The sequence below is a fragment of the Abramis brama genome (assembly GCF_963993115.1).
Source record: "Abramis brama genome assembly, contig: SCAFFOLD_68, whole genome shotgun sequence".
In the NCBI taxonomy this organism is placed as follows: Eukaryota; Metazoa; Chordata; class Actinopteri; order Cypriniformes; family Leuciscidae; genus Abramis; species Abramis brama.
Window position 1 is genome coordinate 63725 of NW_028155932.1, and position 17544 is coordinate 81268.

The 17544-nt window shown below is 39.6% G+C and overlaps 1 protein-coding gene across 3 annotated transcripts in view; it reads left to right on the plus strand.

Annotated features, from left to right (window-relative positions):
• The first annotated feature begins 802 nt into the window (after nt 1–802).
• The window catches only part of LOC311077261 (stonustoxin subunit beta-like), a 100883-nt gene continuing 84141 nt past the window's right edge, over nt 803–17544 (plus strand). The window contains exon 1 of one of the 3 annotated variants that reach the window (XM_084139095.1): nt 803–940. The gene's annotated coding sequence lies outside the window, so the exon portion shown is untranslated. The remainder of the gene's footprint in view (nt 941–17544) is intronic. The other 2 variants (XM_084139094.1, XM_084139093.1) reach the window with 2 other exon arrangements.

Below are 17544 nucleotides of genomic sequence, written 5' to 3' on the forward strand. Positions count from 1 at the left end.
TCAATTGTACACTACAACATAAATTTGCTACATTCCAGTTGAGCCGCTGCAAAGACGACACATCTGATGAAGGAAGACTGTCAGCTGATCACACCAGAAAATGAAGATGATGAAGCTCGTCTTTAATCATTTTTTTGTGTGAATCAATCACGAAATTGAGATGATTGACAGTGATACCCGACCATAGCAACGGAAGACATTTTTCAAAACACATCGAACAAATCAGAAAAATACTTTCAATACAGTATTGCTTTCAATTAAAAAAATAAACAATGAAAATGTAAAATAAAAATAGAATGAATTAAGTTTGAAAACCCATCGCACATTGGTGAGTCGCCTGGTTTATTGCTCTCTTATAGACGCCACTCATGGTGTAACAATGTATTTGTTATTAGTTACGTGTGTGTGAGAGGTGGTGAGCACAGTTAGCAAAAAGCATATTATAGAGTAAGAAATTTCATCTGGGAGGTGTGACGGATTTTTTAATTAATCATAACTAACATTTATTTTTCTTGCAGGAATAACATTCATATGCTTTTGAATCTTAAATGTTTCCTTAATTCCTTTGGTCAAAAACTCGTGACTCTGAGTGTGTCCAAATATATTTTGGGCAAATGAAACTAGACGGATATATGATGTATGATGATATGAATGAGATATGTGTGACTTCACTGATTGGATCTGGATAAAATTTTCAGAAATTAACATCTTTAATAAATTCTACTCCGTACCTCACACAAAATGATTGTATACTGCCAGAAAGCATTTCATTGTCACAGGGGCAATGACCACTGGGCCACCTCCCCTTCAACCTTTTTCAACATTTCTGAGAATACTTTTTTTCTGACAACGCACTCTTTCATGTGACATCCTCTGAAGCTGTAGTGATATTTATAGTCCTGCTACTGACTTCTTACCATATCAAGAACAGAGACTCCAGGTAAGATGTGATTTTAATACAATATCAGTAGTAGTAGTAGTAGTAGTAGTAGTAGTAGTAGCCTTTATTGTCACTTAGCCTTTGCCTTTGGCTTGCTCAGTTGGGGATATTTTGGGGATATTTAATTTTATTTTATCAATCAATAAATTCCACTAGAAACAAACCTTGTTGTATTATTTTATTTTAATTTAATACTGTGAAGCTGCTTTGATACAATCTGTATTGTGAAAAGTGCTATACAAATATACTTGACTTGACTTGACTTAGTCACAAGTACCAGCAAAACTAGCCATCAACCTGTCCATACAAACATACATACAATATGACAAGGGGGTAGACAGGACAGGAAGACAGAGCATTAAGGAAAAAAATACAGCATAACATGAGGAGAGGTGAGGAGAAAAAAAGGCAACCCCCAGACTATGCTCCTGTAAGGAGTACAGTTTGGGAACAGTAAAAAACACCTTAGCAACATTAGCACATAATCAGTACACAACATGAACACACAAGACTTGCAACAGGGGAGGGGAGTCGGGGATGGAGGTAACCCAGCACAGGCAAGCAGCCATCCGGTCCTGCAGCCGTTCTCGGTGCTGGTCACAGACCCGCCTGTCAGACGGGGGGTACAAAGCATCGAAGGCGGGGGATGGGGGATCAACAGGCAGTGTCAGTGTGAATATGTTGGAGTAAAGGTTGAGCAAAGGGTAATACAATGTATATATATATATATATATATATATATATATATATATATATATATATATATATGTATGTGTGTGTGTGTGTATGTATATATATGTGTGTGTGTGTGTGTGTCCCGTGCTGGCAAAATGAGTTGGAATGTTAGTTGCGAAAATGTCAATTTTGGTCGAATTTGAGGGTTTCTGATAGTGTTACCTTCCTTATAATTAATCTTTCTTTTGTTTTAATAATCCATGAAAAATACTGTTTTTCTCTGGTTGTGTCTCAGCGAATGTTTATATTTATGTAAAACTCTCAGACAGCACTCGATCCCAATATACACAAAATACACACATACACAGAATTACAGTATTTCAAAATATCTGTCTTCACGCAAACATTATCTGTTATGTCTTAAATAAACGTTTGGTTAACTGCTGGAGAAAAACATCTGATCCGTGCGGTACAGTAGGTCATAAAAAAGTTGAATATATATTTTCCCTATAGATATGGGTTTTGACTTGGTGTTTGACAAATGTGGTAAAGTATGATTGCTTAGTGATTTTGTTGTGGAACCTTCAGAAAACTTTAACTCAATTTTTATAATTTAATATTTTTTCTTAAAATTGACTTTACTGACTCTATTGACTTCAAACAGGTGTAGCTCAGTCCTTTTTTTTTTTTGTCTGATTGTAACGATGAGGCTGAGGCAGCATTAGAATCCATTTGCGGATGTTTATTAGCAGCAGGTTTTGGAGACAGAAACATTAAGGGGTAGGGGTTGTAGGGGGTAGGGGTTGTATGGTTGGGGTAGCACCTCAAGAGGAAAAAGCTAGTCACACTCCTCTCGAGGGGTGGCTTATCCTCTATTGGTCCCCAACTACGCCCAGCTCTCACCTATGGGTCCTAGAAGCTGCTTGCATGCGGCAGCGACCACCGCCTGGGCCGGCTGAACTAGGTGAGGGTAGCCGACGGGTTTTAAACCCCCGGTGAGACAGGGATATGCCTGCCCTAGCATGTGAAGACAGCTCCGGTGGACTAGGCGTAGGAGATCTATTTAGGGATCCATCGGCCAGGAAGGCCGCACTGCAAGGGTCTTGTGGAGACCTTAGGGCGTGTCCAGGCACTCAAGAGGTCACGGTCATCCACTGCAGCCAAGGAAGTCTCCAGTCGTGACGATTCTTCGTACCACTGGACTAGGATTTCCAAGGCCGAGAGAGTGGCTCTGCCCCTGTGCAACGGCTCAATCACAACCACCAAAAAACTCCCACACAGGTCCTTTGCACAACTCACAAAAAAGTCCTGCGGCGATAGGGGAGGGGCGAAAGTGACAGGTGGAGGTAACCACTGGGAGTTATAGCTTCAAACCTGCACGCAGGCGGCCTGTGGACATGTGGTCGCTCATCTTTGATCTAGGACAACAAAGATGTTCGGCAGCCTCCCGAGCGACTGAGCAGTCCATTTTAGGATTTGCACTGCTCACCTTCGCATGAAGGAGGGGACTAGAAAAGGTGTCCCAAACATTGCTTGTCCTAATGAAACTGGCCAGCATACCGCAGCTGGCAGTTTTACCCCCTTTAGCGGTCGAAATACAACAAAAAGAAAATTAATTCTCGCAGCATGGAATATCTGAACCCTCATGGATAGAGAGAGCACCATGAGACCAGAGAGGAGAACGGCCCTTGTTGCAAGAGAACTGGCACGCTACCGCATTGACATCACTGCCTTAACTGAAACTCGACTTGCAGGAGAAGGATCAGTTGCAGAACTCAAAGGTGGCTATACTTTCTTCTGGAGAGGCAAAGAAGCAGACGAAGACCAAATATACGGAACTGGCTTTGCAATCAGAACTAACCTCTTGCGCCAAATCCCGGACCTTCCGGATTGCATTAGTAAGCGAATGATCAAACTTCGTTTTCCTCTCAACCACAACCAAAACATCACTATCATTTGTGCCTATACACCTACCCTGACAAGTTGTGATGACACCAAGGACAGCTTTTACAGCCTTTTGGACAGTCATGTGAAAGCCACTCCCATAAATGACAAGTTACTCCTGCTGGGAGACTTCAACGCCAGAATTGGCAATGATCACACAATCTGGAAGGGAGTACTTGGTCAGCATGGCATAGGTAAAATGAATTCCAATGGATTAAGGCTACTGAGTAAGTGTGCAGAGAACAACCTCACAGTCACCAACACTCTCTTTAGGCAAGCGGTATAAATACAAAACAACATGGATGCACCCGAGAGCCAAGCAATGGCATATGATAGACTATGCTATCTGTCGTAAGAGAGACATCCGTGATGTAAAAATCACAAAGGCTATGCGTGGAGCAGAATGTTGGACGGATCACCGTTTGGTCAGGACCATCCTGTCACTCCACATTGTACCCACACACCGCAACAAGCCGAAAGCCATTAGACAAACCTTTGATGTTGCAAAGTTAAGGCAAACAAGGCAACGCAAAGAGTTTGCTGACCATCTGGATGAGCAATTTAGCTCCCTTGGCCCTTTGACGGGAAGCACAACTGAAAAGTGGAACCAGTTCAAAATATTAGTGTCAGAATCAGCAGATTCAACTCTTGGAAAACTGAAACGTACCCACCAGGATTGGTTTGATGAGAGCGATGAGATCATTGGCAACCTCCTGGAAGAGAAGAGGAAAGCCTACATTGAGTGGCAAAATGACAACTCATCCACCTCTAAGGGTGATCGTTTCTGGTATCTCCAGAGACAAGCACAGACTATGCTGCGCAACATGCAAAATGAATGGTGGGAGAGAAAGGCTGAAGAGGTCCAGAGATATGCTGATACTAACAACTCTAAGATGTTTTTTAGTGCCATCAAACAAGTATATGGACCAGCTAAACCTGGTCCCACGTCTCTCCTGTCTGCAGATGGTCTTACATTGCTGAGAGACAAGAACAGCATCAACATAAGATGGAGAGAACACTTTAGCAACCTGCTAAATAGACCCTCCACTGTTGATCCTGATGCCTTGAACCAGATCCCCCAAAGAACTATAGTCCAAGCTCATGATCTCCCACCAACAATGGATGAGGTCATAAATGCAATCAAGCAAACCAGCCCAGGTAAAGCCTCTGGAATGGATGGAATCCCAGCAGAAATATTTAAGTCTGCTGGTCCAGTTGAGGCCTTCCATGCCCTCCTTACCAGCATATGGATAGAAGAGGACATGCCAAAAGACTTCAAAGCTCCCACAGTTGTCTCCCTTTTTAAGAACAAGGGTAGCAGAGCTGACTGTGGCAATTATCGGGGTATTTCTCTTCTGTCAATTGCCGGGAAGATCTTGGCTAGGGTAATTCTCAACCGCCTAATCTCCAACATAGCAGAGGTCAACCTACCAGAGTCTCAGTGTGGATTCCGCCCAGGTCGTAGCACTACTGACATGATCTTCACAGTCAGGCAGGAACAGGAAAAATGCATTGAGCAGAACATGGACCTCTACAGTGTCTTTATAGATTTGACCAAGGCGTTTGACACGGTCAATAGAGAGGCCCTCTGGATGATTCTGGCAAGGCTTGGATGCCCAGACAGGTTCGTGAACCTAATCAAACTGTTCCATGATGACATGACTGGCCAGGTACTCTCTGGTGGTGAAACATCAGAACCGTTCAGCATTGCCAATGGCGTAAAACAAGGCTGTGTCCTGGCTCCTGTCCTCTTTACATGTGTGCTGAACCATGCAGTCAGAGACCTTGAACATGGGGTATTTTTGAGGTACAGGTTGGACGGATCGCTCTTCAATCTTCAACGCCTGAACGCCAGGACAAAAACAGTGGAGAGGAAAATACTTGAAGCACTCTTTGCCGACGACTGTGCTCTCATGGCGCACACAGAGCCTGATCTCCAGTGCATTGTCAACAAGTTTGCAGAAGCCTCCCGTCTCTTTGGTCTGACCGTCAGTCTGGGCAAGACAGAGGTCTTGTTACAACGAGCCCCCGTATCCAATGCCCTTCCTCCCTCTATCACCATCGATGGGACAGAACTGAAGACAGTCGAAGACTTCAAGTACCTGGGTAGTGTTATCTCCTGCGATGGAACAATAGACAAGGAGATCAGTGTTCGTATATGCAAAGCAAGTCAAGCCCTTGGCCGCCTGAAAATACGTGTATTGAACCAGCACAACATCAGACTAACCACAAAAGTGAAACTGTACAAGGCTATTGTTCTCACCGGTCTCCTGTATGGATGTGAAACATGGACCTTGTACAGAAGACATCTGAAACAGCTGGAACAGTTCCACATACGCAGCCTGAGGTCACTTCTTTGCATCTGCTGGCAAGACCGCAAAACGAACCTCGAGGTCCTGGACAGAGCCGAGACAACCAGCATCGAAGGCATGATATTGAAATCTCAGCTTCGATGGGCAGGGCATGTCATCCGCATGGATGACAGCAGATTGCCAAAACAGCTCCTATATGGTGAGCTTTGCTCAGGCAAACGCAAGCAAGGCAGACCACGCAAAAGGTTCAAAGACTGTGTAAAGTCCAACATGACAGTTGCTGGGATCCCCCCAAAAGAGCTAGAGCACCGTGCACAAGACAGAACTGGCTGGGGTACACTCTCAAGGCAGGCACAATGCACCTTTGAGGTGAGACGCCGTGAACACATCACTGCGGCCCGGGCAAGGAGGAAGATTGTTGCATTTGCACCTGCTGAACTAGGACAGTTCCCATGCCCCTACTGTGAACGGCTGTGCCGTTCAAGGATTGGACTCTACAGCTACCTACGAGTCCACAATAGATGAGCTGTGCAAAGTATCGTCATCATCGTTATCGATGGACTACCAAGAGGTCAAAATCACAATAGCAGTCCAATCTAGCAACATACACAAGGGTAATCCAAAAGGCAGAGCTGAGTAAACAGGCAAGAGGTCCAAACACAGTCATCAGTCCAAAACAGGCTACGAGAACAGAGGGGTAATCCAACAGGCGTAAATCAGAAAATCAGGCAGAATCATACACAAGATAATCAGGCAGAAATCAATGGAAACGCCTAGTGAGGCAGATAAACTGGCAATACTCACAAAGTGCAAACACACAATCTCTTCTTAACCCTCTTGGGTCTGAGGTGTTTTCTGACCCTGGAGGTGTTCTGACATTATTTCTGTTACTTGTGACATTTTCATGGCTAAAGTCTGATTACACTGTATTTAGCACAAACTCTGCTACAATAATATGTCAGAAGCATGTATGTAAAAGTTTGTAGTTTTGAGATAATGACATTTATGCGTGGTTTGTGAAAAAAAATAATTGTCACTGAAATAAGGTCATGAAACCCATACTGATTATTTCTTCACACAACTTTTGAAAATTGCATCACGTAGCCTAGAATATGTGACCCCGCCTGTGAAACCCCGGCTAAAGTCGCAGAATCGAATTATGAGTTAACGAGCGTCAAAGTAGTCATAGCCATAAAAATGACAAAAATAGTCCATGTGTGTTTATTGCTGTAAATGATAGATTATACCAATGGTTTTGAGATGCAATACTTACATTTTAATTTATAACATGATAAATACTGAAATTAATGATTTTATTGACACTACGTTATACTTTTGCGCAAAAAAAATAAACGGACGTGGGCTTCCTAAACATTGATTTCAGTCGTCTCTGGGTTTATTTCGCGCAACAACACTGCTGATTTGTATATCAATCGGTTCAGGAACTTCTTTTCTGTGTATTTTCTATTAGAAAGAGTAAAAACAGACTTTAATATCAATCCGCGAGCGCCGGTAATCAGGAAAAAGAGAGAGATTTAAGCCGCGGGTTTCGTCTGTGGTGATTTTTTCTTGTCATAGCCAATATTTTAAGAACTGCTTATTTGTTTTGTAGCTTAGTATTCTGCCAATAATATTAAACTTATTTTAAGGACATTTTTGGCCTGCTACGTGTTATTTGCTGGATGATGGTAACGTAATGCGTTGTTTTGACATCTGACATGGCCATGGCTTCGCCGGCGACACCGAAGTATGAGCAGGAACGGAAAATAGCTGCTTGATTAAACAGCTAACGTTAGCTTGATATTAATCTCGGTGGAATTGCCCCAAATTATGATTTAACCGGTTTTATTGCGGATTATTTTCTGGAGGATGATTGTGATGATGAACAGGACACTTCTTTGATGAAACTGACGAGGAATTTGACAGTAAGTTGTTATTATTTTTTTATGCTAAATATGTAAATGTATACTGTCAGTGTCCAGCCAATGTAATGCTAACACATATCTGTGATGCAAAAATAGTGGATTTAAATGTTTATTACATTTGTTGATTGGGATTTAGTCAGTTTAAATTTATTACGTTTATGGCATGATGTTTATTTGTTTCATTACACTCTGAATTGAAGTCTGCTTACCACCTATAGGCTGTTTCTTATTACTATATGCCCTCCCCTCAATTAATCAGATCCAGTCTGACTAAACTGAAAAAATATTTTCTGATATTTTCATATAAAATGCTTCATTATCCATTTTAAATGTGGAATTAAACCCACTTCTCATTCTTGCATGTTACACAATCATGTTTTAGGTATCTTGCTTTGAATTGAAAAAAAATGATCTTTGCTTTTTCAGGCAGTGACCAACATGATGAGGAGGACAAGCCAGTTTTGGTGATTGAACCCCAAGCTATTTGTCTGGCGAACATGAAGAGGGAACACCAGCAAGAAGAATTTGCTTCGAATGCTGGAAGTCCAGATGTGAAACTGAAAATCAGTTTCTCTTGCAACTGCAAGTATTTCAATGGGGAAAAGTGTTCTTTATTTTTCAAGGAGGGAGAGTTGCTGTCACTCAGGATTTTATTTTGCATCTAGACAATTTTAGAATGTGTACAAAGTTTGAGACTGACCTGTTAAAGGGATAGTTCACCCAAAAATGATTTACTCATACTCATACTCACCCTCATGTTATTCCAATCCTGTATAAGTTTCTTGCTTCTGTTTAACAAAAAATAAGATATTTTAAAGAATGTTGGTAACCAGACAGTTGGCGGCACCTATGGAAGTCAATGGGTGCTGTCAACTGTCTGGTTACAAACATTCTTTAAAATATCTTATTTTGTGTTCAGCAGAAGAAAGAAACTCATACAGGTTTGGAACAACATTAGGGTGAGTAAATGATGACAGAATTGTAGTTTTTGGGTAAACTATCCCTTGAAATTGTATTTATTTATTATTTTTACTCCAGATTTACTCAATGTTACACCGTGGGCCAGTAAGAGAATGATAATTTCAGAGAATGAGAAATGGTATGTTATTTAATTGATATATTATTGACATTTCACTGATATTTAATTTTACTAATTAAGTTATACAAATCATTCCACTGAATTGACATGGTAATTGTTGCTATGATCAAGCTCTTGTGGTACCCCCATTCGTTTCAATGTTTTTATGCTTTTAGCTTTTTGGACATGTACATCATAATAAATAGATCTGTTTTACAAAACTTTAAGAATTTTTCCACTGATGTGTCATATATCACTAAAAAGGGGAGAATCTCAGCTTTAATGTGTTATAAGTCACATATGCAGGATAACTATGGATCAAATGTGTTGCAGTTTTAAAAATAACTTATCTTTAAATTGGAATTTCTCAAAAATATGATTTTCTGAGGCCGAATTTTAGCAAATCTTTGACATGGCCTTACTCAGTCAATATTAAAGATATCAAGGTTATATTTTCACAGAATGTTCTTTACATTGTGTAGGATGATTTTATGTAAAAAACACTGAATCACAAAAAAATTACTTTAGCTGGGTTTTCACAGGCAGGGTCACATATTTGCTCCAAAACTATGTGAAAAGCGTGATCACATCATGAATATTTAATTTCTTTCACACCTGAGAAAGACAAAGACCCTCCCCCTAATGGCCCTATTAGGAGCTATCAGGCCCTATCATTCTGAGCAACCTTGCACAAAGAATGAGGAGATTAAAAAAATAATGGCTTTTTGATTGTTTGGATTTATTTACAACACATGTTCCAAAGATACACAACAAATGACAAAAAAGCACATTATTGAAAACAATGATCCAAAGACAGAAACCTTTGTCAAGTCAAGTCAAGTCATCTTTATTTATATAGCGCTTTTAACAATGTAGATTGTCTCAAAGCAGCTTTACAGAGATAAATGTATAATTTAACGTAAGATTGTTTTGGCTTTATAGCGGTTCTTTAATAAAGTTATTTTCCAGCTAAAGTTAGTTTTGATTGATTCGCTTCCGTCGCAACGATCATTTGTTTTTAAATTAGGGCCGCCAAGACGACACCATTCTCTCTACACAGACTTTAAACGCGAACCTGTGAGAAACGCTGATGGCGTTCACATGTGCATTAAGAACGGGTTCTATAGTTATGTGCGTTTGAATATATGTGTGCAGGTTTGGAATTCCCTAAAAACCAAGCCTAAACAAATTACTGGTGTTTCCTTACAGTTTTGATTCAGAATTTTATTTTATTTTATTAATTCGGGGTAGATACGCAAATTGAGTTTTCCCGACGACGCTTTATGTGTAGAGTGGGAAAGGGATCCTCCATAGGGAGAGACTAGTTGGCACTTCAGCACTGCGTTGACATCGGGTCCAGGCGAAGGTCCTTCATCAGATCTGGAAACGGCCTGGATCCGGCAGGCTGCGGGAAAACCTTGGGATAAACAAAGACACTAAAATTAGCGTAGATGCCATTCTTCTCATGATGTAACGAGTACATCAGGATTTATGGGAAGTGTTCCCGGTTCCAGCTGACCTAATCTATGCAGCCTAATATTGAATTATAGAAGTCTATAATGTATTATGTGAACGCTATGTCAAAGAGATGTGTCTTTAATCTAGATTTAAACTGACAGAGTGTGTCTGCTTCCCGGACAATGGTAGGAAGGCTGTTCCAAAGTTTTGGTGCTAAATAGGAAAAGGATCTACCGCCAGCAGTCGATTTTGATATTCTAGGTATTATCAACTGGCCGGAATTTTGAGATCGCAATAGACGTGAAGGAGTATAATGCGTTAAGAGCTCCCTCAAGTACTGCGGAGCTAAACCATTTAGTGCTTTGTAAGTAATCAGCAATATTTTAAAATTGATGCGATGTTTAATAGGGAGCCAGTGCAGTTTTGACAGAACCGGGCTAATATGGTCATACTTCCTGGTTCTGGTAAGAACTCGAGCTGCTGCGTTTTGAACCAGCTGTAGTTTGTTTATTAAGCATGCAGGGCAACCACCCAGTAGAGCATTACAATAATCTAGCCTTGATGTCATGAACGCATGAACTAATTGTTCCGCATTTGTCAATGAGAGCATATGACGTAATTTAGATATATTTTTAAGATGGAAAAATGCGGTTTTACAGATACTAGACACGTGACTTTCAAATGAAAGATTGGTATCAAAGAGCACACCCAGGTTCCTAACCGACAACGAAGACTTAACAGAGCAGCCATCAAGTGTTAGACAGTATTCTAGGTTATTACGTGAGGAAGTTTTTTGTCCAATAATTAGAATCTCTGTTTTTTCAGAATTTAGAAGTAGGAAATTACGAGTCATCCAATTTTTTATATCAGCTATGCATTCTGTTAATTTAGTGAATTGATAAGTTTCGTTAGGTTTTGAAGAAATATAGAGCTGAGTATCGTCGGCATAACAGTGAAAGCTAATTCCATGTTTCCTAATGATATCTCCTAAGGGTAGCATGTACAGAGTGAACAGCAGCGGTCCTAGTACTGAGCCTTGAGGTACGCCATACTGAACTTGTGATCGATAAGACATCTCTTCATTTACTGCTACAAACTGATAACGGTCAGATAAGTATGATTTAAACCATGCTAGTGCAATTCCACTAATTCCAACATAGTTTTCTAGTCTATTTAAAAGAATGTTGTGGTCAATGGTGTCAAATGCAGCACTAAGATCGAGTAACACTAATAGAGAGACACAACCACGATCGGATGATAAGAGCAAATCATTTGTAACTCTAACGAGAGCTGTCTCAGTACTATGGTACGGTCTAAATCCTGACTGGAAATCCTCGCAGATATCATTTCTTTCTAGAAAGGAACACAGTTGTGAAGATACTGCCTTTTCTAGTATCTTTGACAGAAAAGGTAGATTCGAGATCGGCCTGTAATTGACTAATTCTGTAGGATCAAGTTGCATTTTTTTAACAAGCGGTTTAATCATAGCCAGCTTAAAGTTTTTTGGTACGTATCCTAGAGACAAAGATGAATTAATGATATTAAGAAGAGGATCTATGACCTCTGGAAGCATATCTTTCAGTAGCTTAGTCGGTATAGGGTCTAACATACATGTTGTAGATTTAGATGATTTAACGAGTTTAGTAAATTCTTCCTCTCCTATAGCAACAAATGAATCAAATTTTTCCTCAGGGAGGCTACAATGCACTGCCTGATGCGATACTGTAGTAGACGGTTGCATAGTTATAATTTTATCCCTGATATTATCAATCTTATAAGTGAAGAAGTTCATAAAGTCATTACTGCTGTGTTGCTTGGAAACTTCTGGGCTTGAAGCTTTATTTTTCGTTAGTTTAGCCACGGTTTCAAATAAATACCTAGGATTATGTTTATTTTCTTCTAATAGGTTTGAAAAATAAGCAGATCTAGCAGCTTTTAAAGCCTCTCTGTAAGCAATCGAGCTCTCTTTCCATGAAATGCGAAATACCTCTAGTTTTGTTTTCTTCCAGTTGCGCTCCATTTTTCTGGCTGCTCTCTTAAGGGCCCGAGTGTGCTCGTTGTACCACGGTGTTGGATTATTTTCTTTAATCTTCTTTAAGCGCAAAGGAGCAACTGTGTCTAAAGTGCTGGAAAAGAGAGAGTTAAAAGTTTCTGTTGCAATATCAAGTTTTTCTAAGCTATCCGGGATGCTAAAATGATGAAACTGATCAGGAAGATTATTAATAAAGCAATCTTTAGTGGCAGATGTGATAGGTCTCACATATTTGTAACACGGAGTTGGCTTTGCAGCCTTGGCTAAATGTAATTTACACGAGACTAGATAATGATCTGAGATGTCATCGCTCTGCTGCAGAATTTCAACGGCATCAACATCTATTCCATGTGATAATATTAGATCTAGAGTATGATTACGACGATGAGTAGTTCCTGACACGTGTTGTCTAACTCCAATTGAGTTTACAATGTCTTTAAATGCCAAACCCAATGCATCTTTTTCATTATCGATGTGTATATTAAAATCACCAACAATTAGTACTTTATCTGCAGCCAATACTAACTCTGATAGAAAGTCCGCAAATTCTTTGATAAAGTCTGTATGGTGCCCTGGTGGCCTGTATACAGTAGCCAGCACAAATCTCAAACATTGATTTATCATTTATACTATATATTTTTACATTAAGCACTAACACTTCAAACGAATTATATTCGAAACTTGATTTCTTAGTTGTTTTGAAAATATTACTATAAATTACAGCAACACCACCCCCTTTGCGTTTAAGACGAGGTTCATGTTTATAACAGTAATCTTGCGGGGTGGACTCATTTAAAGTAATGTAATCGTTTGGTTTTAGCCAGGTTTCTGTCAAACACAGCACATCTAGGTTATTATCTGAAATCATATCATTAACAATGAGTGCTTTTGAAGTAAGCGATCAAATATTCAGCAACCCAAGCTTTAGCATTTGCTCATCTGTATTATAGCTGTTTTTTATTTGTTGAACATCAATTCAATTTTTAACCTTAGATAGGTTTAAACATTTTTTGGATTTCCAAATTCGGGGAACAGACACAGTCTCTATATGATGATAGCTAGGTGAAAGAGGCTCTATGTGATGGGATTTTTCCTCAGGGAGGCTACAATGCATACAATGCAATGGCACTTTGTGCCATTCCTAAAAACATTGTACATACCTTTCATTTCCAAGGTGTTTGATTTTCACTTTACCATGTTCATGTACAGAGACTCATGTGAATGTTGAAGTCAGCAGGACTCATCAGTGGGGCATCTGGTCCCTGTAAAAAATGTTTTTTTGGGTTTTTTTGGGGGGGATTTTGGTAATAGATTTTAGATTTTTCTGGTTAAAATTGCTTTTTAAAATTCACAGAACACATACACACACACACACAAATGTTTCCAACAATATATAATGAACACCAGGTTTGTTGTGCCTTGTAGGCATAGGCTACGCGCAGTGCTGCATAAAATATTAATAACAATAACCTATAGCAGCCTATATATCATTGAAAAGGAGCACTTCAGTAACTACGCTAGATAAAAATATATTGATTATCATATGTTACTTAAAATGTTTCCATTCGTTATGATGTTATGAAATGAGATTGGAGTAAAAACAAAGCCTAATGTTTGGTTTGGTACGTTTTGCTTTTCAAACGCCCAGCGCATTTTGAATATGAAACATTCAAACGCACAGCGCGCTCCAAAATATGAAACATTATGGTTACCATATTATACATATCTACTTTTGAGCAGATATACACAAACACAGTATTAAACAGTAAACACGGGTCTAAATATTATAATATTCACCATATATCTAGCAACAGTTCAACTGCAATGTGAAGTTTATGCAACAATAACATTAATATAATTAAGAATTTCTTACCTTACATCTTTCTTGTCTTCAAATCGCGTTCTTCTTCTGAGGTAAATTCAATGTAAACTCACGGCGTGTCTTCCAAACTCGACGAAAAGCAGAGACTTGTGAAGTTTGGTGCTGTGTTTGAGGTAACGAGCGCGTTCGTGTGACGCATGGACGATTTGCGTGTCAATAGGCTTGTTTGAGATGAGCAAAATCTGCGCAGAACCGATCACCGGTGATCAGCGCGAGATGCATGCCGGTTAGAAATGTGTCCGAGTGCGGTCCGCCTTGCTCTGATGTCAGGCTAACGTATGTCAAAAACCTCTCGCGAGCGCAAGGCGCACGTGTGGGATTCTGCAGTCGAGCACAGTTGCTCTCCACCGACTGCGCTGATCAAAAGCATGATGGGAAACGACTTGCTGACGACACAGCTTAATGCTCATTGTTTTAAACAACTGTGATGTATTGTTCTCTTTTAAAATGTTTGATTTTAAAACTCTAATATCATGTTTTATGTGTAGCCTATATGTTATGTGTGAATATTCCTAAACTATCTGACAGTGCGATCTCTTTGGGTTATGCAATTTAATTTTTATAAATAAATAAAATAAATAAAAACACATGTTTGTTGTAGGGAGGCCAACCAGTTGGAGTGGAAAAGGGAAATGACGTGCTGTACAAAAAATGCAAAATCCAAAAATGGTGTTTTATTGGAAGGTGATAAATATTTACAGTGCAGGAGAAAACAAAAATAAATAAAAACTGTACAAAAGGAAAAGAAAACAGCAACAATGTGCTAATTTTGGCTAAACCAAATGGCCCAAGTTCGCAACGCTGCTCAGTCTTAGAGTCCACAATCAGAACTGAAATCCTTCTTCTTCTTCTTCTTCTTCTTCTTCTTCTGTTTATTTGGCGGTTGGCAAACAACGAATGGTGTGCATTACCGCCACCTTCTGAAAAGGAGTGTGGATCTGGACTACTTACTCTCTATAATAAAAAATTAAAAAATAATAAAATAAATAAATAAATAAATAAATAAATTACTAAAGCAATTATATTCTTCTTAATAGACCCGTTTCTCTTAGGAAAAGGAACAGATAGCTGTAGCATGTTTCTTCAGACTGTCTCTGTAATAACCCTCTAATCCTTAAGGGTATTTGTTCAGCTTCAAGACACCTAAGTAACTTCTGCCTCTCATACTGGTACTTATTACAGGATTCTATCACATGCTCTATAGTTTCTTGAGTATTGCAATCACTACACGTGCCATCAGCATGTTTTTTCATTAAAAACAAGGTGCTGTTCAAACCTGTATGGCCTAGCCTCATCCTAGAGATCACATCTTCTTCCTGAGTATTCCTATGTACGTTTCTGCACCCTCCCACATTCTTTTGAATATTGTAAAAATGTCTACCAGTTGGTTCACTGTCCCACAACTTCTGCCACTTTCCTCTCAGTTTATCCTTAACAATACTCTTAATTTCAGCCTTACTGTATTTAATTTCAACTGAAATCCTTCTTCTTCTTCTTCTTCTTTTTAGGTTTAACTGGCGGTTGGCAGACCAACTTAAGGTGCATTTACCGCCATCTACCGGATATGAGTGTGGTCGTCGAGAATAGTCAGAGGGAATTATTCACCTATGCGCATACCTATGATATAAATATGTACATATTAAATTCGGTAGAACAACCCCGTATTTTTGAGAAACCTCATAACTTGATTTTTAACATTTTTAGATACATCTCCTAATAGATTAACTAAAGTAAGCGCTTTCCCTTCTTTATATAGGACTGATGTTAAATAACTTCGCTCTTCCATGTAATTATTACACTCTATTAGGACATGATCAGCTGTCTCTGGCTGTCCGCAATAATCACAAACTCCTGTCTGATGTTTTCCTATACGGAACAAAGATCTATTGAGACCCGAATGGCCAATCCTTAAACGTGTCAACACTGCCTCTTCCCTCCGATTTCCATCCCTAGATCTACCCCCTCCCACATTTCTTTGCACACAGTAAAGATGTCTGCCAGTATCATTACTATCCCACTGCTCTTGCCACATCCTAATCACTTTTTCCTGAATAATAGATTTCCCTTCAGCTTTGCACATTGGGACATTGATGTTAACCACATCCAATTTCAAGGCCTGTTTAGCTAGAATATCCACCTCTTCATTTCCATCAACACCTACATGGGCAGGGACCCAAACAAACTGAACACAAACATTCTTACTATGCAGCTGAAACAATATATAGTAAATTTTGTTTAATAGATCTAGTCTGCATGACTTTCCGGTTTTTATACTCAATAATGCAGCTTGACTGTCTGAGGCAACTACAGCTCTGTTTATGCCCCCAAAACATTTCATAAGCAACCAATTAAGAGCTAAAACAATGGCAGTAAGTTCCACAGTATACACTGAAAGATAATCAGATGTTCTTCTTTTAATTTTGATGTTATACCGTGGAATACTCACTGCCGCTCCTGTTCTGCCATTGTTGGGATCTTTAGACCCATCAGTATACAGTACAAGGTGTTCTTTAAACTGCTCAAAATAATTTTGAACAACAAGCCATTCTGGGGTACCGCTACTTTCCTTTTTCAATGCCAGTTGTAGCTGCAAGTCCACTACTGGCATAATAAACATCCATGGAGGTATAGATGAACATGGTACAGTCGAACTGAACTTAAATTGCGTCAGGCCTACATTCTGGGCTTTAATATCTCCAATCCACCCAAAGCTATAGTAGTTAGACTTCTGATGTTCCCAACAATCCTGCAACACAGCTTTTGCTGGGTGAACACAACTATGGCCCTGGAGATTGACCCAGTACGCATACATTAGCTTGACTCTCCTTAACCGCATCGGAAGTTCTCCAGATTCAACCTGCAAAGCAGCAACAGGAGACGATCTAAAAGCTCCACAACAAATACGTAACCCTTGTGATTGTTCTCTGTCCAACCTAATCAAGTGACTTTCGGCTGCTCCCATATATGATAAACATCCATAATCAAGTGAAGACCTCATGAGAGACTGATAAATCCTCAACAATGCTCCTCTTGCAGCTCCCCAGTTCTGACCAGACAAACACCTCAACAAATTATTAACTGAAATCCTTTCAGCCAGCAAGCCTATTTATAGGCTGAAGCCCCTCCTATAGAGCATACCAATCACATGTACAAACATTTTAGTTTGTAATGATCAAATTAAATAATATAAACACCCAAAACAACACTTAAACCTTCCAAACAGGTTAAACAACAACCATTAACAGAGAAAGAGTTTAACAACAAATTAAATTGCAAAAGCAACTGTTTCTAAATCCCC